We start from the raw sequence: 24662 nt of genomic DNA, 5'->3' as shown, positions 1-24662 counted from the left end.
GTCAAAATTGAAACAGCAGCGGCCAAGATATCCTGGGGCCTGTTGCAGAAAGCAGGTTTTAACAAACTTTGAACTTCCTGAGTCCTGAACTCTGAGCTGACTAACAAAGAGAAGGGAAACTCTGGGTTTTTGGTTCCAGAACAGCTTATCAGTTCACTTAACTCTGTTCCTTCTCGGTGCATTTCTGGTGAATTGGGAAAAAAGCCATCATGAGTGGAGCTCGAATGCTACGATTCACCTTGGCAAAGGGTAAATAAACAGCAGGGCCTCCAATTTAACCCAGTGGAGCCAGTTATAGAAAAGAATGAAGAAGTCAACACTATTTTGTTTTATTCAGAGTTGTCTGCTCATTCATTATGTAACTGACTTGAATTTCCTTAATGGATGTTAAAACTGGAATCCTACTGTTTGTTAAATTAAAAAATTAAATATATGTATTCAGCTTTAACCTGGTGGCGTCCTGGTCCTGTTACCAGCAGAGGATGAAATCAAACAGTATATTTCAACATGTGGTAAATTTAAAGATAGTAACTGAAATGTTAAAACACATTAAAACTTTGTACAACCTTTATTCAGCAGTTTTAAAATCTCTTTTCAGCAGCACTACACTCACTCACATTCACATGATCTCTCATTTAACATGAGAACTATGATAGGAATGTTCCCTAATTGCAGCCTGTCACAGCATGAGAATTCTGCATGAATCACTCTCTTATGTGTAAAGAAAAGGCCACATTAGGTTCACAGAGTAAGTTAGCACACTAACTGACCCAGAGGTGAAGTGATCTGTTTTTCAGGAACTGAAAACTCAGAGCTTCCCTCAACTCAGGGTCAACATACTTTAGACTTTTTACTAGACCTACTTTCTGGAATAGACTTCAGAGTTGTCATCCCTTTAGAAATGTTTGTTCCCACAACCCATGATGCAAACAATAGCATTTTCCTTAAAGGTGTGGTCAGACTGGATTTTGCCTGTGGTAATAGCAGGTGGGACAGGAAATACTCTTGGAGGTGTTGTACAAAAAGTACAAAGGCCAACAATAGCAGCATTCCACAAGCTGAAAATTATACAGCATCATATCGAACCAAGGGGGGAGTTGTAGGTTTCAGCAGTAAGAATCACTTCCGCATTTAAAAAGCTGCAGTTTCTCGGCTGCTGCTGGGGGCTGGCTCCAGAAGTGAGCAATTCGCCATTGACCCCCATGTTCAAATTGCCAAGTTTACAGCCTAAAACAATATGGCTTGCTGTAGTGTAGACTGTACTAACCGACCGTGGAAAGAGTCTGTGTTGCAGTTTTTTCAGTAAGTAAATTTCTCACTATTTTACCTGGATGTTTGCACTAATTACATATTTTTACATTATTGTTGATAGTAAATTAAATAGTACGGCGTCAAAATCGGACCAAAAAAGTCAAAAAATTTTTCGACCTCAAAATGTCCTAAAAAACGTCATACTATAGTAAGGCGTCAAAATTGGACCAAAAAAGTCCAAATTTTTTTCGACCTCAAAATGTCCTAAAAAACGTCATAGTATAGTAAGGCGTCAAAATCGGACCAAAAAAGTCAAAAAAAATTTCGACCTCAAAATGTCCTAAAAAACGTCATACTATAGTAAGGCGTCAAAATCGGACCAAAAAAGTCAAAAAAAATTTCGACCTCAAAATGTCATAAAAAACATCATAGTATAGTAAGGCGTCAAAATCAGACCAAAAAAGTCAAAAAAAATTTCGACCTCAAAATGTCATAAAAAACGTCATACTATAGTAAGGCGTCAAAATCGGACCAAAAAAGTCAAAAATTTTTTCCACCTCAAAATGTCATAAAAAACGTCATACTATAGTAAGGCGTCAAAATCGGACCAAAAAAGTCAAAAAAAATTTCGACCTCAAAATGTCCTAAAAAACGTCATACTATAGTAAGGCGTCAAAATCGGACCAAAAAAGTCAAAAAATTTTTCGACCTCAAAATGTCCTAAAAAACATCATAGTATAGTAAGGCGTCAAAATCGGACCAAAAAAGTCAAAAAATTTTTCCACCTCAAAATGTCATAAAAAACGTCATACTATAGTAAGGCGTCAAAATCGGACCAAAAAAGTCAAAATTTTTTCGACCTCAAAATGTCCTAAAAAACGTCATACTATAGTAAGGCGTCAAAATCGGACCAAAAAAGTCAAAAAAAATTTCGACCTCAAAATGTCCTAAAAAACGTCATACTATAGTAAGGCGTCAAAATCGGACCAAAAAAGTCAAAATTTTTTTCGACCTCAAAATGTCATAAAAAACGTCATAGTATAGTAAGGCGTCAAAATCGGACCAAAAAAGTCAAAAAAATTTCGACTTCAAAATGTCATAAAAAACGTCATACTATAGTAAGGCGTCAAAATCGGACCAAAAAAGTCAAAAAATTTTTCGACCTCAAAATGTCCTAAAAAACGTCATACTATAGTAAGGCGTCAAAATCGGACCAAAAAAGTCAAAAAAATTTTCGACCTCAAAATGTCCTAAAAAACGTCATACTATAGTAAGGCGTCAAAATCGGACCAAAAAAGTCAAAAAAAAATTCGACCTCAAAATGTCATAAAAAACGTCATACTATAGTAAGGCGTCAATATCGGACCAAAAAAGTCAAAATTTTTTTCCACCTCAAAATGTCCTAAAAAACGTCATACTATAGTAAGGCGTCAAAATCGGACAAAAAAAGTCAAAAAATTTTTCGACCTCAAAATGTCCTAAAAAACGTCATACTATAGTAAGGCGTCAAAATCGGACCAAAACAGTCAAAATTTTTTTCCACCTCAAAATGTCCTAAAAAACGTCATACTATAGTAAGGCGTCAAAATCGGACCAAAAAAGTCAAAAAAATTTTCGACCTCAAAATGTCATAAAAAACGTCATACTATAGTAAGGCGTCAAAATCAGACCAAAAAAGTCAAAAAAATTTTCCACCTCAAAATGTCCTAAAAAACGTCATACTATACTAAGGCGTCAAAATCGGACCAAAAAAGTCACAATTTTTTTCGACCTCAAAATGTCCTAAAAAACGTCATACTATAGTAAGGCGTCAAAATCGGACCAAAAAAGTCAAAAAATTTTTCGACCTCAAAATGTCATAAAAAACGTCATACTATAGTAAGGCGTCAAAATCGGACCAAAAAAGTCAAAATTTTTTTCGACCTCAAAATGTCATAAAAAACGTCATAGTATAGTAAGGCGTCAAAATCGGACCAAAAAAGTCAAAAAAATTTCGACTTCAAAATGTCATAAAAAACGTCATACTATAGTAAGGCGTCAAAATCGGACCAAAAAAGTCAAAAAATTTTTCGACCTCAAAATGTCCTAAAAAACGTCATACTATAGTAAGGCGTCAAAATCGGACCAAAAAAGTCAAAAAAATTTTCGACCTCAAAATGTCCTAAAAAACGTCATACTATAGTAAGGCGTCAAAATCGGACCAAAAAAGTCAAAAAAAAATTTGACCTCAAAATGTCATAAAAAACGTCATACTATAGTAAGGCGTCAATATCGGACCAAAAAAGTCAAAAAATTTTTCCACCTCAAAATGTCCTAAAAAACGTCATACTATAGTAAGGCGTCAAAATCGGACAAAAAAAGTCAAAAAATTTTTCGACCTCAAAATGTCCTAAAAAACGTCATACTATAGTAAGGCGTCAAAATCGGACCAAAACAGTCAAAATTTTTTTCCACCTCAAAATGTCCTAAAAAACGTCATACTATAGTAAGGCGTCAAAATCGGACCAAAAAAGTCAAAAAAATTTTCGACCTCAAAATGTCATAAAAAACGTCATACTATAGTAAGGCGTCAAAATCAGACCAAAAAAGTCAAAAAATTTTTCCACCTCAAAATGTCCTAAAAAACGTCATACTATACTAAGGCGTCAAAATCGGACCAAAAAAGTCACAATTTTTTTCGACCTCAAAATGTCCTAAAAAACGTCATACTATAGTAAGGCGTCAAAATCGGACCAAAAAAGTCAAAATTTTTTTCGACCTCAAAATGTCATAAAAAACGTCATACTATAGTAAGGCGTCAAAATCGGACCAAAAAAGTCCAAAAAAATGTTTACCTCAAAATGTCATAAAAAACGTCATACTATAGTAAGGCGTCAAAATCGGACCAAAAAAGTCAAAAAATTTTTCGACCTCAAAATGTCATAAAAAACGTCACACTATAGTAAGGCGTCAAAATCGGACCAAAAAAGTCAAAATTTTTTTCGACCTCAAAATGTCCTAAAAAACGTCATACTATAGTAAGGCGTCAAAATCGGACCAAAAAAGTCAAAAAATTTTTCGACCTCAAAATGTCCTAAAAAACGTCATACTATAGTAAGGCGTCAAAATCGGACCAAAAAAGTCAAAAAAAATTTCGACCTCAAAATGTCCTAAAAAACGTCATACTATAGTAAGGCGTCAAAATCGGACCAAAAAAGTCAAAATTTTTTTCGACCTCAAAATGTCATAAAAAACGTCATACTATAGTAAGGCGTCAAAATCGGACCAAAAAAGTCAAAATTTTTTTCCACCTCAAAATGTCCTAAAAAACGTCATACTATAGTAAGGCGTCAAAATCGGACCAAAAAAGTCAAAAAAAATTTCGACCTCAAAATGTCCTAAAAAACATCATAGTATAGTAAGGCGTCAAAATCGGACCAAAAAAGTCAAAATTTTTTTCGATCTCAAAATGTCCTAAAAAACGTCATTCTATAGTAAGGCGTCAAAATTGGACCAAAAAAGTCAAAAAAAATTTCGACCTCAAAATGTCATAAAAAACGTCATACTATAGTAAGGCGTCAAAATCGGACCAAAAAAGTCCAAAAAAATGTTTACCTCAAAATGTCATAAAAAACGTCATACTATAGTAAGGCGTCAAAATCGGACCAAAAAAGTCAAAAAATTTTTCGACCTCAAAATGTCATAAAAAACGTCACACTATAGTAAGGCGTCAAAATCGGACCAAAAAAGTCAAAAATTTTTTCGACCTCAAAATGTCATAAAAAACGTCATAGTATAGTAAGGCGTCAAAATCGGACCAAAAAAGTCAAAAAAATTTCGACTTCAAAATGTCATAAAAAACGTCATACTATAGTAAGGCGTCAAAATCGGACCAAAAAAGTCAAAAAATTTTTCGACCTCAAAATGTCCTAAAAAACGTCATACTATAGTAAGGCGTCAAAATCGGACCAAAAAAGTCAAAAAAATTTTCGACCTCAAAATGTCCTAAAAAACGTCATACTATAGTAAGGCGTCAAAATCGGACCAAAAAAGTCAAAAAAAAATTCGACCTCAAAATGTCCTAAAAAACGTCATACTATAGTAAGGCGTCAAAATCGGACCAAAAAAGTCAAAAAAATTTTCGACCTCAAAATGTCCTAAAAAACATCATAGTATAGTAAGGCGTCAAAATCGGACCAAAAAAGTCAAAATTTTTTTCGATCTCAAAATGTCCTAAAAAACGTCATTCTATAGTAAGGCGTCAAAATTGGACCAAAAAAGTAAAAAAAAAATTCGACCTCAAAATGTCATAAAAAACGTCATAGTATAGTAAGGCGTCAAAATTGGACCAAAAAAGTCAAAAAAAATTTCGACCTCAAAATGTCCTAAAAAACGTCATACTATAGTAAGGCGTCAAAATCGGACCAAAAAAGTCAAAATTTTTTTCCACCTCAAAATGTCATAAAAAACGTCATACTATAGTAAGGCGTCAAAATCGGACCAAAAAAGTCAAAAAAAATTTCGACCTCAAAATGTCCTAAAAAACGTCATACTATAGTAAGGCGTCAAAATCAGACCAAAAAAGTCAAAAAATTTTTCGACCTCAAAATGTCCTAAAAAACGTCATACTATAGTAAGGCGTCAAAATCGGACCAAAAAAGTCAAAAAATTTTTCGACCTCAAAATGTCATAAAAAACGTCATACTATAGTAAGGCGTCAAAATCGGACCAAAAAAGTCAAAATTTTTTTCGACCTCAAAATGTCCTAAAAAACGTCATACTATAGTAAGGCGTCAAAATCGGACCAAAAAAGTCAAAATTTTTTTCGACCTCAAAATGTCCTAAAAAACGTCATACTATAGTAAGGCGTCAAAATCGGACCAAAAAAGTCAAAATTTTTTTCGACCTCAAAATGTCATAAAAAACGTCATACTATAGTAAGGCGTCAAAATCGGACCAAAAAAGTCAAAAATTTTTTCCACCTCAAAATGTCCTAAAAAACGTCATACTATAGTAAGGCGTCAAAATCGGACCAAAAAAGTCAAAATTTTTTTCCACCTCAAAATGTCATAAAAAACGTCATACTATAGTAAGGCGTCAAAATCGGACCAAAAAAGTCAAAATTTTTTTCCACCTCAAAATGTCATAAAAAACGTCATAGTATAGTAAGGCGTCAAAATCGGACCAAAAAAGTCAAAAAAATTTTCGACCTCAAAATGTCATAAAAAACGTCATACTATAGTAAGGCGTCAAAATTGGACCAAAAAAGTCCAAATTTTTTTCGACCTCAAAATGTCCTAAAAAACGTCATAGTATAGTAAGGCGTCAAAATCGGACCAAAAAAGTCAAAAAAAATTTCGACCTCAAAATGTCCTAAAAAACGTCATACTATAGTAAGGCGTCAAAATCGGACCAAAAAAGTCAAAAAAAATTTCGACCTCAAAATGTCATAAAAAACATCATAGTATAGTAAGGCGTCAAAATTGGACCAAAAAAGTCAAAAAAAATTTCGACCTCAAAATGTCCTAAAAAACGTCATACTATAGTAAGGCGTCAAAATCGGACCAAAAAAGTCAAAATTTTTTTCCACCTCAAAATGTCATAAAAAACGTCATACTATAGTAAGGCGTCAAAATCGGACCAAAAAAGTCAAAAAAAATTTCGACCTCAAAATGTCCTAAAAAACGTCATACTATAGTAAGGCGTCAAAATCAGACCAAAAAAGTCAAAAAATTTTTCGACCTCAAAATGTCCTAAAAAACGTCATACTATAGTAAGGCGTCAAAATCGGACCAAAAAAGTCAAAAAATTTTTCGACCTCAAAATGTCATAAAAAACGTCATACTATAGTAAGGCGTCAAAATCGGACCAAAAAAGTCAAAATTTTTTTCGACCTCAAAATGTCCTAAAAAACGTCATACTATAGTAAGGCGTCAAAATCGGACCAAAAAAGTCAAAATTTTTTTCGACCTCAAAATGTCCTAAAAAACGTCATACTATAGTAAGGCGTCAAAATCGGACCAAAAAAGTCAAAATTTTTTTCGACCTCAAAATGTCATAAAAAACGTCATACTATAGTAAGGCGTCAAAATCGGACCAAAAAAGTCAAAAATTTTTTCCACCTCAAAATGTCCTAAAAAACGTCATACTATAGTAAGGCGTCAAAATCGGACCAAAAAAGTCAAAATTTTTTTCCACCTCAAAATGTCATAAAAAACGTCATACTATAGTAAGGCGTCAAAATCGGACCAAAAAAGTCAAAATTTTTTTCCACCTCAAAATGTCATAAAAAACGTCATAGTATAGTAAGGCGTCAAAATCGGACCAAAAAAGTCAAAAAAATTTTCGACCTCAAAATGTCATAAAAAACGTCATACTATAGTAAGGCGTCAAAATTGGACCAAAAAAGTCCAAATTTTTTTCGACCTCAAAATGTCCTAAAAAACGTCATAGTATAGTAAGGCGTCAAAATCGGACCAAAAAAGTCAAAAAAAATTTCGACCTCAAAATGTCCTAAAAAACGTCATACTATAGTAAGGCGTCAAAATCGGACCAAAAAAGTCAAAAAAAATTTCGACCTCAAAATGTCATAAAAAACATCATAGTATAGTAAGGCGTCAAAATCAGACCAAAAAAGTCAAAAAAAATTTCGACCTCAAAATGTCATAAAAAAACGTCATACTATAGTAAGGCGTCAAAATCGGACCAAAAAAGTCAAAAAATTTTTCCACCTCAAAATGTCCTAAAAAACGTCATACTATAGTAAGGCGTCAAAATCGGACCAAAAAAGTCACAATTTTTTTCGACCTCAAAATGTCCTAAAAAACGTCATACTATAGTAAGGCGTCAAAATCGGACCAAAAAAGTCAAAAATTTTTTCGACCTCAAAATGTCATAAAAAACGTCATACTATAATAAGGCGTCAAAATCGGACCAAAAAAGTCAAAATTTTTTTCCACCTCAAAATGTCATAAAAAACGTCATAGTATAGTAAAGCGTCAAAATCGGACCAAAAAAGTCAAAATTTTTTTCCACCTCAAAATGTCCTAAAAAACGTCATACTATAGTAAGGCGTCAAAATCGGACCAAAAAAGTCAAAAAATTTTTCGACCTCAAAATGTCATAAAAAACGTCATACTATAGTAAGGCGTCAAAATCGGACCAAAAAAGTCAAAAAATTTTTCCACCTCAAAATGTCCTAAAAAACGTCATACTATAGTAAGGCGTCAAAATCGGACCAAAAAAGTCACAATTTTTTTCGACCTCAAAATGTCCTAAAAAACGTCATACTATAGTAAGGCGTCAAAATCGGACCAAAAAAGTCAAAAATTTTTTCGACCTCAAAATGTCATAAAAAACGTCATACTATAATAAGGCGTCAAAATCGGACCAAAAAAGTCAAAATTTTTTTCCACCTCAAAATGTCATAAAAAACGTCATAGTATAGTAAAGCGTCAAAATCGGACCAAAAAAGTCAAAATTTTTTTCCACCTCAAAATGTCCTAAAAAACGTCATACTATAGTAAGGCGTCAAAATCGGACCAAAAAAGTCAAAAAATTTTTCGACCTCAAAATGTCATAAAAAACGTCATACTATAGTAAGGCGTCAAAATCGGACCAAAAAAGTCAAAATTTTTTTCGACCTCAAAATGTCATAAAAAACGTCATACTATAGTAAGGCGTCAAAATCGGACCAAAAAAGTCCAAAAAAATGTTTACCTCAAAATGTCATAAAAAACGTCATACTATAGTAAGGCGTCAAAATCGGACCAAAAAAGTCCAAAAAAATGTTTACCTCAAAATGTCATAAAAAACGTCATACTATAGTAAGGCGTCAAAATCGGACCAAAAAAGTCAAAATTTTTTTCGACCTCAAAATGTCCTAAAAAACGTCATACTATAGTAAGGCGTCAAAATCGGACCAAAAAAGTCAAAATTTTTTTCCACCTCAAAATGTCCTAAAAAACGTCATACTATAGTAAGGCGTCAAAATCGGACCAAAAAAGTCAAAAAATTTTTCGACCTCAAAATGTCATAAAAAACGTCATACTATAGTAAGGCGTCAAAATCGGACCAAAAAAGTCAAAATTTTTTTCGACCTCAAAATGTCCTAAAAAACGTCATACTATAGTAAGGCGTCAAAATCGGACCAAAAAAGTCAAAATTTTTTTCGACCTCAAAATGTCCTAAAAAACGTCATACTATAGTAAGGCGTCAAAATCGGACCAAAAAAGTCAAAATTTTTTTCGACCTCAAAATGTCATAAAAAACGTCATACTATAGTAAGGCGTCAAAATCGGACCAAAAAAGTCAAAAATTTTTTCCACCTCAAAATGTCCTAAAAAACGTCATACTATAGTAAGGCGTCAAAATCGGACCAAAAAAGTCAAAATTTTTTTCCACCTCAAAATGTCATAAAAAACGTCATACTATAGTAAGGCGTCAAAATCGGACCAAAAAAGTCAAAATTTTTTTCCACCTCAAAATGTCATAAAAAACGTCATAGTATAGTAAGGCGTCAAAATCGGACCAAAAAAGTCAAAAAAATTTTCGACCTCAAAATGTCATAAAAAACGTCATACTATAGTAAGGCGTCAAAATTGGACCAAAAAAGTCCAAATTTTTTTCGACCTCAAAATGTCCTAAAAAACGTCATAGTATAGTAAGGCGTCAAAATCGGACCAAAAAAGTCAAAAAAAATTTCGACCTCAAAATGTCCTAAAAAACGTCATACTATAGTAAGGCGTCAAAATCGGACCAAAAAAGTCAAAAAAAATTTCGACCTCAAAATGTCATAAAAAACATCATAGTATAGTAAGGCGTCAAAATCAGACCAAAAAAGTCAAAAAAAATTTCGACCTCAAAATGTCATAAAAAAACGTCATACTATAGTAAGGCGTCAAAATCGGACCAAAAAAGTCAAAAAATTTTTCCACCTCAAAATGTCCTAAAAAACGTCATACTATAGTAAGGCGTCAAAATCGGACCAAAAAAGTCACAATTTTTTTCGACCTCAAAATGTCCTAAAAAACGTCATACTATAGTAAGGCGTCAAAATCGGACCAAAAAAGTCAAAAATTTTTTCGACCTCAAAATGTCATAAAAAACGTCATACTATAATAAGGCGTCAAAATCGGACCAAAAAAGTCAAAATTTTTTTCCACCTCAAAATGTCATAAAAAACGTCATAGTATAGTAAAGCGTCAAAATCGGACCAAAAAAGTCAAAATTTTTTTCCACCTCAAAATGTCCTAAAAAACGTCATACTATAGTAAGGCGTCAAAATCGGACCAAAAAAGTCAAAAAATTTTTCGACCTCAAAATGTCATAAAAAACGTCATACTATAGTAAGGCGTCAAAATCGGACCAAAAAAGTCAAAAAATTTTTCCACCTCAAAATGTCCTAAAAAACGTCATACTATAGTAAGGCGTCAAAATCGGACCAAAAAAGTCACAATTTTTTTCGACCTCAAAATGTCCTAAAAAACGTCATACTATAGTAAGGCGTCAAAATCGGACCAAAAAAGTCAAAAATTTTTTCGACCTCAAAATGTCATAAAAAACGTCATACTATAATAAGGCGTCAAAATCGGACCAAAAAAGTCAAAATTTTTTTCCACCTCAAAATGTCATAAAAAACGTCATAGTATAGTAAAGCGTCAAAATCGGACCAAAAAAGTCAAAATTTTTTTCCACCTCAAAATGTCCTAAAAAACGTCATACTATAGTAAGGCGTCAAAATCGGACCAAAAAAGTCAAAAAATTTTTCGACCTCAAAATGTCATAAAAAACGTCATACTATAGTAAGGCGTCAAAATCGGACCAAAAAAGTCAAAATTTTTTTCGACCTCAAAATGTCATAAAAAACGTCATACTATAGTAAGGCGTCAAAATCGGACCAAAAAAGTCCAAAAAAATGTTTACCTCAAAATGTCATAAAAAACGTCATACTATAGTAAGGCGTCAAAATCGGACCAAAAAAGTCCAAAAAAATGTTTACCTCAAAATGTCATAAAAAACGTCATACTATAGTAAGGCGTCAAAATCGGACCAAAAAAGTCAAAATTTTTTTCGACCTCAAAATGTCCTAAAAAACGTCATACTATAGTAAGGCGTCAAAATCGGACCAAAAAAGTCAAAATTTTTTTCCACCTCAAAATGTCCTAAAAAACGTCATACTATAGTAAGGCGTCAAAATCGGACCAAAAAAGTCAAAAAAATTTTCGACCTCAAAATGTCCTAAAAAACATCATAGTATAGTAAGGCGTCAAAATCGGACCAAAAAAGTCAAAATTTTTTTCGATCTCAAAATGTCCTAAAAAACGTCATTCTATAGTAAGGCGTCAAAATTGGACCAAAAAAGTAAAAAAAAAATTCGACCTCAAAATGTCATAAAAAACGTCATAGTATAGTAAGGCGTCAAAATTGGACCAAAAAAGTCAAAAAAAATTTCGACCTCAAAATGTCCTAAAAAACGTCATACTATAGTAAGGCGTCAAAATCGGACCAAAAAAGTCAAAATTTTTTTCCACCTCAAAATGTCATAAAAAACGTCATACTATAGTAAGGCGTCAAAATCGGACCAAAAAAGTCAAAAAAAATTTCGACCTCAAAATGTCATAAAAAACGTCATACTATAGTAAGGCGTCAAAATCAGACCAAAAAAGTCAAAAAATTTTTCGACCTCAAAATGTCCTAAAAAACGTCATACTATAGTAAGGCGTCAAAATCGGACCAAAAAAGTCAAAAAATTTTTCGACCTCAAAATGTCATAAAAAACGTCATACTATAGTAAGGCGTCAAAATCGGACCAAAAAAGTCAAAAATTTTTTCGACCTCAAAATGTCCTAAAAAACGTCATACTATAGTAAGGCGTCAAAATCGGACCAAAAAAGTCAAAATTTTTTTCGACCTCAAAATGTCCTAAAAAACGTCATAGTATAGTAAGGCGTCAAAATCGGACCAAAAAAGTCAGAAAAATTTTCGACCTCAAAATGTCCTAAAAAACGTCATACTATAGTAAGGCGTCAAAATCGGACCAAAAAAGTCAAAATTTTTTTCCACCTCAAAATGTCCTAAAAAACGTCATACTATAGTAAGGCGTCAAAATCGGACCAAAAAAGTCAAAAAAATTTTCGACCTCAAAATGTCCTAAAAAACATCATAGTATAGTAAGGCGTCAAAATCGGACCAAAAAAGTCAAAATTTTTTTCGATCTCAAAATGTCCTAAAAAACGTCATTCTATAGTAAGGCGTCAAAATTGGACCAAAAAAGTAAAAAAAAAATTCGACCTCAAAATGTCATAGAAAACGTCATAGTATAGTAAGGCGTCAAAATTGGACCAAAAAAGTCAAAAAAAATTTCGACCTCAAAATGTCCTAAAAAACGTCATACTATAGTAAGGCGTCAAAATCGGACCAAAAAAGTCAAAATTTTTTTCCACCTCAAAATGTCATAAAAAACGTCATACTATAGTAAGGCGTCAAAATCGGACCAAAAAAGTCAAAAAAAATTTCGACCTCAAAATGTCATAAAAAACGTCATACTATAGTAAGGCGTCAAAATCAGACCAAAAAAGTCAAAAAATTTTTCGACCTCAAAATGTCCTAAAAAACGTCATACTATAGTAAGGCGTCAAAATCGGACCAAAAAAGTCAAAAAAATTTTCGACCTCAAAATGTCATAAAAAACGTCATACTATAGTAAGGCGTCAAAATCGGACCAAAAATGTCAAAAATTTTTTCGACCTCAAAATGTCCTAAAAAACGTCATACTATAGTAAGGCGTCAAAATCGGACCAAAAAAGTCAAAATTTTTTTCGACCTCAAAATGTCCTAAAAAACGTCATAGTATAGTAAGGCGTCAAAATCGGACCAAAAAAGTCAGAAAAATTTTCGACCTCAAAATGTCCTAAAAAACGTCATACTATAGTAAGGCGTCAAAATCGGACCAAAAAAGTCAAAAATTTTTTCCACCTCAAAATGTCCTAAAAAACGTCATACTATAGTAAGGCGTCAAAATCGGACCAAAAAAGTCAAAAAAATTTTCGACCTCAAAATGTCCTAAAAAACATCATAGTATAGTAAGGCGTCAAAATCGGACCAAAAAAGTCAAAATTTTTTTCGATCTCAAAATGTCCTAAAAAACGTCATTCTATAGTAAGGCGTCAAAATTGGACCAAAAAAGTAAAAAAAAAATTCGACCTCAAAATGTCATAGAAAACGTCATAGTATAGTAAGGCGTCAAAATTGGACCAAAAAAGTCAAAAAAAATTTCGACCTCAAAATGTCCTAAAAAACGTCATACTATAGTAAGGCGTCAAAATCGGACCAAAAAAGTCAAAAATTTTTTCCACCTCAAAATGTCCTAAAAAACGTCATACTATAGTAAGGCGTCAAAATCGGACCAAAAAAGTCAAAAAAATTTTCCACCTCAAAATGTCCTAAAAAACGTCATACTATAGTAAGGCGTCAAAATCGGACCAAAAAAGTCAAAATTTTTTTCGACCTCAAAATGTCATAAAAAACGTCATACTATAGTAAGGCGTCAAAATCAGACCAAAAAAGTCAAAAAATTTTTCGACCTCAAAATGTCCTAAAAAACGTCATATATAGTAAGGCGTCAAAATCGGACCAAAAAAGTCAAAATTTTTTTCGACCTCAAAATGTCATAAAAAACGTCATACTATAGTAAGGCGTCAAAATCGGACCAAAAAAGTAAAAAAAAATTTCGACCTCAAAATGTCCTAAAAAACGTCATACTATAGTAAGGCGTCAAAATCGGACCAAAAAAGTCAAAAAATTTTTCGACCTCAAAATGTCCTAAAAAACATCATAGTATAGTAAGGCGTCAAAATCAGACCAAAAAAGTCAAAAAAAATTTTGACCTCAAAATGTCATAAAAAACGTCATACTATAGTAAGGCGTCAAAATCGGACCAAAAAAGTCACAATTTTTTTCGACCTCAAAATGTCCTAAAAAACGTCATACTATAGTAAGGCGTCAAAATCGGACCAAAAAAGTCACAATTTTTTTCGACCTCAAAATGTCATAAAAAACGTCATACTATAGTAAGGCGTCAAAATCGGACCAAAAAAGTCAAAATTTTTTTCCACCTCAAAATGTCATAAAAAACGTCATAGTATAGTAAGGCGTCAAAATCGGACCAAAAAAGTCAAAAAAAAATTTCGACCTCAAAATGTCCTAAAAAACGTCATACTATAGTAAGGCGTCAAAATCGGACCAAAAAAGTCAAAAATTTTTTCCACCTCAAAATGTCCTAAAAAACGTCATACTATAGTAAGGCGTCAAAATCGGACCAAATAAGTCAAAAAAAATTTCGACCTCAAAATGTCATAAAAAACGTCATACTATAGTAAGGCGTCAAAATCGGACCAAAAAAGTCAAAAAATTTTTCCACCTCAAAATGTCCTAAAAAACGTCATACTATAGTAAGGCGTCAAAATCGGACCAAAAAAGTCAAAAAATTTTTCCACCTCAAAATGTCCTAAAAAACGTCATACTATAGTAAGGCGTCAAAATCGGACCAAAAAAGTCAAAAAAATTTTCGACCTCAAAATGTCATAAAAAACGTCATACTATAGTAAGGCGTCAAAATCAGACCAAAAAAGTCAAAAAAATTTTCCACCTCAAAATGTCCTAAAAAACGTCATATATAGTAAGGCGTCAAAATCGGACCAAAAAAGTCAAAAATTTTTTCGACCTCAAAATGTCATAAAAAACGTCATACTATAGTAAGGCGTCAAAATCGGACCAAAAAAGTCAAAAAGAATTTCGACCTCAAAATGTCATAAATAACGTCATACTATAGTAAGGCGTCAAAATCGGACCAAAAAAGTCAAAATTTTTTTCGACCTCAAAATGTCCTAAAAAACGTCATACTATAGTAAGGTGTCAAAATCGGACCAAAAAAGTCAAAAAAATTTTCGACCTCAAAATGTCATAAAAAACGTCATACTATAGTAAGGCGTCAAAATCGGACCAAAAAAGTCAAAAAAATTTTCGACCTCAAAATGTCATAAAAAACGTCATACTATAGTAAGGCGTCAAAATCGGACCAAAAAAGTCAAAAAAATTTTCCACCTCAAAATGTCCTAAAAAACGTCATACTATAGTAAGGCGTCAAAATCGGACCAAAAAAGTCAAAAAAAATTTCGACCTCAAAATGTCATAAAAAATGTCATACTATAGTAAGGCGTCAAAATCGGACCAAAAAAGTCAAAAATTTTTTCCACCTCAAAATGTCCTAAAAAACGTCATACTATAGTAAGGCGTCAAAATCGGACCAAAAAAATCAAAAAAATTTTCCACCTCAAAATGTCCTAAAAAACGTCATACTATAGTAAGGCGTCAAAATCGGACCAAAAAAGTCAAAAAAATTTTCGACCTCAAAATGTCATAAAAAACGTCATACTATAGTAAGGCGTCAAAATCAGACCAAAAAAGTCAAAAATTTTTTCGACCTCAAAATGTCCTAAAAAACGTCATATATAGTAAGGCGTCAAAATCGGACCAAAAAAGTCAAAATTTTTTTCGACCTCAAAATGTCATAAAAAACGTCATACTATAGTAAGGCGTCAAAATCGGACCAAAAAAGTAAAAAAAAATTTCGACCTCAAAATGTCCTAAAAAACGTCATACTATAGTAAGGCGTCAAAATCGGACCAAAAAAGTCAAAAAATTTTTCGACCTCAAAATGTCCTAAAAAACATCATAGTATAGTAAGGCGTCAAAATCAGACCAAAAAAGTCAAAAAAAATTTTGACCTCAAAATGTCATAAAAAACGTCATACTATAGTAAGGCGTCAAAATCGGACCAAAAAAGTCAAAAATTTTTTCCACCTCAAAATGTCCTAAAAAACGTCATACTATAGTAAGGCGTCAAAATCGGACCAAAAAAGTCACAATTTTTTTCGACCTCAAAATGTCCTAAAAAACGTCATACTATAGTAAGGCGTCAAAATCGGACCAAAAAAGTCTAAATTTTTTTCGACCTCAAAATGTCATAAAAAACGTCATACTATAATAAGGCGTCAAAATCGGACCAAAAAAGTCAAAAATTTTTTCCACCTCAAAATGTCATAAAAAACGTCATAGTATAGTAAGGCGTCAAAATCGGACCAAAAAAGTCAAAAAATTTTTCCACCTCAAAATGTCCTAAAAAACGTCATACTATAGTAAGGCGTCAAAATCGGACCAAAAAAGTCAAAAAAAATTTCGACCTCAAAATGTCATAAAAAACGTCATACTATAGTAAGGCGTCAAAATCGGACCAAAAAAGTCAAAAATTTTTTCCACCTCAAAATGTCATAAAAAACGTCATACTATAGTAAGGCGTCAAAATCGGACCAAAAAAGTCAAAAAAATTTTCGACCTCAAAATGTCATAAAAAACATCATAGTATAGTAAGGCGTCAAAATCGGACCAAAAAAGTCAAAATTTTTTTCGACCTCAAAATGTCCTAAAAAACGTCATACTATAGTAAGGCGTCAAAATCGGACCAAAAAAGTCACAATTTTTTTCGACCTCAAAATGTCATAAAAAACGTCATACTATAGTAAGGCGTCAAAATCGGACCAAAAAAGTCAAAATTTTTTTCCACCTCAAAATGTCATAAAAAACGTCATAGTATAGTAAGGCGTCAAAATCGGACCAAAAAAGTCAAAAAAAATTTCGACCTCAAAATGTCCTAAAAAACGTCATACTATAGTAAGGCGTCAAAATCGGACCAAAAAAGTCAAAAATTTTTTCGACCTCAAAATGTCATAAAAAACGTCATACTATAGTAAGGCGTCAAAATCGGACCAAAAAAGTCAAAAAAATTTTCGACCTCAAAATGTCATAAAAAACGTCATACTATAGTAAGGCGTCAAAATCGGACCAAAAAAGTCAAAAAATTTTTCCACCTCAAAATGTCCTAAAAAACGTCATACTATAGTAAGGCGTCAAAATCGGACCAAAAAAGTCAAAAAAAATTTCGACCTCAAAATGTCATAAAAAACGTCATACTATAGTAAGGCGTCAAAATCGGACCAAAAAAGTCAAAAATTTTTTCCACCTCAAAATGTCCTAAAAAACGTCATACTATAGTAAGGCGTCAAAATCGGACCAAAAAAGTCAAAAATTTTTTCCACCTCAAAATGTCCTAAAAAACGTCATACTATAGTAAGGCGTCAAAATCGGACCAAATAAGTCAAAAAAAATTTCGACCTCAAAATGTCATAAAAAACGTCATACTATAGTAAGGCGTCAAAATCGGACCAAAAAAGTCAAAAATTTTTTCCACCTCAAAATGTCCTAAAAAACGTCATACTATAGTAAGGCGTCAAAATCGGACCAAAAAAGTCAAAAAATTTTTCCACCTCAAAATGTCCTAAAAAACGTCATACTATAGTAAGGCGTCAAAATCGGACCAAAAAAGTCAAAAAAATTTTCGACCTCAAAATGTCATAAAAAACGTCATACTATAGTAAGGCGTCAAAATCAGACCAAAAAAGTCAAAAATTTTTTCGACCTCAAAATGTCCTAAAAAACGTCATATATAGTAAGGCGTCAAAATCGGACCAAAAAAGTCAAAAATTTTTTCGACCTCAAAATGTCATAAAAAACGTCATACTATAGTAAGGCGTCAAAATCGGACCAAAAAAGTCAAAAAGAATTTCGACCTCAAAATGTCATAAATAACGTCATACTATAGTAAGGCGTCAAAATCGGACCAAAAAAGTCAAAATTTTTTTCGACCTCAAAATGTCCTAAAAAACGTCATACTATAGTAAGGTGTCAAAATCGGACCAAAAAAGTCAAAAAATTTTTCGACCTCAAAATGTCATAAAAAACGTCATACTATAGTAAGGCGTCAAAATCGGACCAAAAAAGTCAAAAAAATTTTCGACCTCAAAATGTCATAAAAAACGTCATACTATAGTAAGGCGTCAAAATCGGACCAAAAAAGTCAAAAAAAATTTCGACTTCAAAATGTCATAAAAAACGTCATAGTATAGTAAGGCGTCAAAATCGGACCAAAAAAGTCAAAAAAATTTTCGACCTCAAAATGTCATAAAAAACGTCATACTATAGTAAGGCGTCAAAATTGGACCAAAAAAGTCCAAATTTTTTTCGACCTCAAAATGTCCTAAAAAACGTCATAGTATAGTAAGGCGTCAAAATCGGACCAAAAAAGTCAAAAAAAATTTCGACCTCAAAATGTCCTAAAAAACGTCATACTATAGTAAGGCGTCAAAATCGGACCAAAAAAGTCAAAAAAAATTTCGACCTCAAAATGTCATAAAAAACATCATAGTATAGTAAGGCGTCAAAATCAGACCAAAAAAGTCAAAAAAAATTTCGACCTCAAAATGTCATAAAAAAACGTCATACTATAGTAAGGCGTCAAAATCGGACCAAAAAAGTCAAAAAATTTTTCCACCTCAAAATGTCCTAAAAAACGTCATACTATAGTAAGGCGTCAAAATCGGACCAAAAAAGTCACAATTTTTTTCGACCTCAAAATGTCCTAAAAAACGTCATACTATAGTAAGGCGTCAAAATCGGACCAAAAAAGTCAAAAATTTTTTCGACCTCAAAATGTCATAAAAAACGTCATACTATAATAAGGCGTCAAAATCGGACCAAAAAAGTCAAAATTTTTTTCCACCTCAAAATGTCATAAAAAACGTCATAGTATAGTAAAGCGTCAAAATCGGACCAAAAAAGTCAAAATTTTTTTCCACCTCAAAATGTCCTAAAAAACGTCATACTATAGTAAGGCGTCAAAATCGGACCAAAAAAGTCAAAAAATTTTTCGACCTCAAAATGTCATAAAAAACGTCATACTATAGTAAGGCGTCAAAATCGGACCAAAAAAGTCAAAAAATTTTTCCACCTCAAAATGTCCTAAAAAACGTCATACTATAGTAAGGCGTCAAAATCGGACCAAAAAAGTCACAATTTTTTTCGACCTCAAAATGTCCTAAAAAACGTCATACTATAGTAAGGCGTCAAAATCGGACCAAAAAAGTCAAAAATTTTTTCGACCTCAAAATGTCATAAAAAACGTCATACTATAATAAGGCGTCAAAATCGGACCAAAAAAGTCAAAATTTTTTTCCACCTCAAAATGTCATAAAAAACGTCATAGTATAGTAAAGCGTCAAAATCGGACCAAAAAAGTCAAAATTTTTTTCCACCTCAAAATGTCCTAAAAAACGTCATACTATAGTAAGGCGTCAAAATCGGACCAAAAAAGTCAAAAAATTTTTCGACCTCAAAATGTCATAAAAAACGTCATACTATAGTAAGGCGTCAAAATCGGACCAAAAAAGTCAAAATTTTTTTCGACCTCAAAATGTCATAAAAAACGTCATACTATAGTAAGGCGTCAAAATCGGACCAAAAAAGTCCAAAAAAATGTTTACCTCAAAATGTCATAAAAAACGTCATACTATAGTAAGGCGTCAAAATCGGACCAAAAAAGTCCAAAAAAATGTTTACCTCAAAATGTCATAAAAAACGTCATACTATAGTAAGGCGTCAAAATCGGACCAAAAAAGTCAAAATTTTTTTCGACCTCAAAATGTCCTAAAAAACGTCATACTATAGTAAGGCGTCAAAATCGGACCAAAAAAGTCAAAATTTTTTTCCACCTCAAAATGTCCTAAAAAACGTCATACTATAGTAAGGCGTCAAAATCGGACCAAAAAAGTCAAAAAAATTTTCGACCTCAAAATGTCCTAAAAAACATCATAGTATAGTAAGGCGTCAAAATCGGACCAAAAAAGTCAAAATTTTTTTCGATCTCAAAATGTCCTAAAAAACGTCATTCTATAGTAAGGCGTCAAAATTGGACCAAAAAAGTAAAAAAAAAATTCGACCTCAAAATGTCATAAAAAACGTCATAGTATAGTAAGGCGTCAAAATTGGACCAAAAAAGTCAAAAAAAATTTCGACCTCAAAATGTCCTAAAAAACGTCATACTATAGTAAGGCGTCAAAATCGGACCAAAAAAGTCAAAATTTTTTTCCACCTCAAAATGTCATAAAAAACGTCATACTATAGTAAGGCGTCAAAATCGGACCAAAAAAGTCAAAAAAAATTTCGACCTCAAAATGTCATAAAAAACGTCATACTATAGTAAGGCGTCAAAATCAGACCAAAAAAGTCAAAAAATTTTTCGACCTCAAAATGTCCTAAAAAACGTCATACTATAGTAAGGCGTCAAAATCGGACCAAAAAAGTCAAAAAATTTTTCGACCTCAAAATGTCATAAAAAACGTCATACTATAGTAAGGCGTCAAAATCGGACCAAAAAAGTCAAAAATTTTTTCGACCTCAAAATGTCCTAAAAAACGTCATACTATAGTAAGGCGTCAAAATCGGACCAAAAAAGTCAAAATTTTTTTCGACCTCAAAATGTCCTAAAAAACGTCATAGTATAGTAAGGCGTCAAAATCGGACCAAAAAAGTCAGAAAAATTTTCGACCTCAAAATGTCCTAAAAAACGTCATACTATAGTAAGGCGTCAAAATCGGACCAAAAAAGTCAAAATTTTTTTCCACCTCAAAATGTCCTAAAAAACGTCATACTATAGTAAGGCGTCAAAATCGGACCAAAAAAGTCAAAAAAATTTTCGACCTCAAAATGTCCTAAAAAACATCATAGTATAGTAAGGCGTCAAAATCGGACCAAAAAAGTCAAAATTTTTTTCGATCTCAAAATGTCCTAAAAAACGTCATTCTATAGTAAGGCGTCAAAATTGGACCAAAAAAGTAAAAAAAAAATTCGACCTCAAAATGTCATAGAAAACGTCATAGTATAGTAAGGCGTCAAAATTGGACCAAAAAAGTCAAAAAAAATTTCGACCTCAAAATGTCCTAAAAAACGTCATACTATAGTAAGGCGTCAAAATCGGACCAAAAAAGTCAAAATTTTTTTCCACCTCAAAATGTCATAAAAAACGTCATACTATAGTAAGGCGTCAAAATCGGACCAAAAAAGTCAAAAAAAATTTCGACCTCAAAATGTCATAAAAAACGTCATACTATAGTAAGGCGTCAAAATCAGACCAAAAAAGTCAAAAAATTTTTCGACCTCAAAATGTCCTAAAAAACGTCATACTATAGTAAGGCGTCAAAATCGGACCAAAAAAGTCAAAAAAATTTTCGACCTCAAAATGTCATAAAAAACGTCATACTATAGTAAGGCGTCAAAATCGGACCAAAAATGTCAAAAATTTTTTCGACCTCAAAATGTCCTAAAAAACGTCATACTATAGTAAGGCGTCAAAATCGGACCAAAAAAGTCAAAATTTTTTTCGACCTCAAAATGTCCTAAAAAACGTCATAGTATAGTAAGGCGTCAAAATCGGACCAAAAAAGTCAGAAAAATTTTCGACCTCAAAATGTCCTAAAAAACGTCATACTATAGTAAGGCGTCAAAATCGGACCAAAAAAGTCAAAAATTTTTTCCACCTCAAAATGTCCTAAAAAACGTCATACTATAGTAAGGCGTCAAAATCGGACCAAAAAAGTCAAAAAATTTTTCGACCTCAAAATGTCCTAAAAAACATCATAGTATAGTAAGGCGTCAAAATCGGACCAAAAAAGTCAAAATTTTTTTCGATCTCAAAATGTCCTAAAAAACGTCATTCTATAGTAAGGCGTCAAAATTGGACCAAAAAAGTAAAAAAAAAATTCGACCTCAAAATGTCATAGAAAACGTCATAGTATAGTAAGGCGTCAAAATTGGACCAAAAAAGTCAAAAAAAATTTCGACCTCAAAATGTCCTAAAAAACGTCATACTATAGTAAGGCGTCAAAATCGGACCAAAAAAGTCAAAAATTTTTTCCACCTCAAAATGTCCTAAAAAACGTCATACTATAGTAAGGCGTCAAAATCGGACCAAAAAAGTCAAAAAAATTTTCCACCTCAAAATGTCCTAAAAAACGTCATACTATAGTAAGGCGTCAAAATCGGACCAAAAAAGTCAAAATTTTTTTCGACCTCAAAATGTCATAAAAAACGTCATACTATAGTAAGGCGTCAAAATCAGACCAAAAAAGTCAAAAAATTTTTCGACCTCAAAATGTCCTAAAAAACGTCATATATAGTAAGGCGTCAAAATCGGACCAAAAAAGTCAAAATTTTTTTCGACCTCAAAATGTCATAAAAAACGTCATACTATAGTAAGGCGTCAAAATCGGACCAAAAAAGTAAAAAAAAATTTCGACCTCAAAATGTCCTAAAAAACGTCATACTATAGTAAGGCGTCAAAATCGGACCAAAAAAGTCAAAAAATTTTTCGACCTCAAAATGTCCTAAAAAACATCATAGTATAGTAAGGCGTCAAAATCAGACCAAAAAAGTCAAAAAAAATTTTGACCTCAAAATGTCATAAAAAACGTCATACTATAGTAAGGCGTCAAAATCGGACCAAAAAAGTCACAATTTTTTTCGACCTCAAAATGTCCTAAAAAACGTCATACTATAGTAAGGCGTCAAAATCGGACCAAAAAAGTCACAATTTTTTTCGACCTCAAAATGTCATAAAAAACGTCATACTATAGTAAGGCGTCAAAATCGGACCAAAAAAGTCAAAATTTTTTTCCACCTCAAAATGTCATAAAAAACGTCATAGTATAGTAAGGCGTCAAAATCGGACCAAAAAAGTCAAAAAAAAATTTCGACCTCAAAATGTCCTAAAAAACGTCATACTATAGTAAGGCGTCAAAATCGGACCAAAAAAGTCAAAAATTTTTTCCACCTCAAAATGTCCTAAAAAACGTCATACTATAGTAAGGCGTCAAAATCGGACCAAATAAGTCAAAAAAAATTTCGACCTCAAAATGTCATAAAAAACGTCATACTATAGTAAGGCGTCAAAATCGGACCAAAAAAGTCAAAAAATTTTTCCACCTCAAAATGTCCTAAAAAACGTCATACTATAGTAAGGCGTCAAAATCGGACCAAAAAAGTCAAAAAATTTTTCCACCTCAAAATGTCCTAAAAAACGTCATACTATAGTAAGGCGTCAAAATCGGACCAAAAAAGTCAAAAAAATTTTCGACCTCAAAATGTCATAAAAAACGTCATACTATAGTAAGGCGTCAAAATCAGACCAAAAAAGTCAAAAAAATTTTCCACCTCAAAATGTCCTAAAAAACGTCATATATAGTAAGGCGTCAAAATCGGACCAAAAAAGTCAAAAATTTTTTCGACCTCAAAATGTCATAAAAAACGTCATACTATAGTAAGGCGTCAAAATCGGACCAAAAAAGTCAAAAAGAATTTCGACCTCAAAATGTCATAAATAACGTCATACTATAGTAAGGCGTCAAAATCGGACCAAAAAAGTCAAAATTTTTTTCGACCTCAAAATGTCCTAAAAAACGTCATACTATAGTAAGGTGTCAAAATCGGACCAAAAAAGTCAAAAAAATTTTCGACCTCAAAATGTCATAAAAAACGTCATACTATAGTAAGGCGTCAAAATCGGACCAAAAAAGTCAAAAAAATTTTCGACCTCAAAATGTCATAAAAAACGTCATACTATAGTAAGGCGTCAAAATCGGACCAAAAAAGTCAAAAAAATTTTCCACCTCAAAATGTCCTAAAAAACGTCATACTATAGTAAGGCGTCAAAATCGGACCAAAAAAGTCAAAAAAAATTTCGACCTCAAAATGTCATAAAAAATGTCATACTATAGTAAGGCGTCAAAATCGGACCAAAAAAGTCAAAAATTTTTTCCACCTCAAAATGTCCTAAAAAACGTCATACTATAGTAAGGCGTCAAAATCGGACCAAAAAAGTCAAAAAAATTTTCCACCTCAAAATGTCCTAAAAAACGTCATACTATAGTAAGGCGTCAAAATCGGACCAAAAAAGTCAAAAAAATTTTCGACCTCAAAATGTCATAAAAAACGTCATACTATAGTAAGGCGTCAAAATCAGACCAAAAAAGTCAAAAATTTTTTCGACCTCAAAATGTCCTAAAAAACGTCATATATAGTAAGGCGTCAAAATCGGACCAAAAAAGTCAAAATTTTTTTCGACCTCAAAATGTCATAAAAAACGTCATACTATAGTAAGGCGTCAAAATCGGACCAAAAAAGTAAAAAAAAATTTCGACCTCAAAATGTCCTAAAAAACGTCATACTATAGTAAGGCGTCAAAATCGGACCAAAAAAGTCAAAAAATTTTTCGACCTCAAAATGTCCTAAAAAACATCATAGTATAGTAAGGCGTCAAAATCAGACCAAAAAAGTCAAAAAAAATTTTGACCTCAAAATGTCATAAAAAACGTCATACTATAGTAAGGCGTCAAAATCGGACCAAAAAAGTCAAAAATTTTTTCCACCTCAAAATGTCCTAAAAAACGTCATACTATAGTAAGGCGTCAAAATCGGACCAAAAAAGT

At 32.4% G+C, this 24662-nt stretch overlaps 1 protein-coding gene across 2 annotated transcripts in view; it reads left to right on the top strand.

Moving 5' to 3' along the window:
* The window catches only part of cdc37 (cell division cycle 37 homolog (S. cerevisiae)), a 35090-nt gene that overhangs the window by 3070 nt on the left and 7358 nt on the right, over nucleotides 1-24662 (top strand). The window lies entirely within an intron of this gene.

The sequence above is a fragment of the Toxotes jaculatrix genome, chromosome 4 (genome assembly GCF_017976425.1).
Source record: "Toxotes jaculatrix isolate fToxJac2 chromosome 4, fToxJac2.pri, whole genome shotgun sequence".
Classification (NCBI taxonomy): Eukaryota; Metazoa; Chordata; class Actinopteri; family Toxotidae; genus Toxotes; species Toxotes jaculatrix.
The sequence above is the reverse complement of the archived record's forward strand: the minus strand, read 5'-3'. Positions and strand labels throughout refer to the sequence as shown.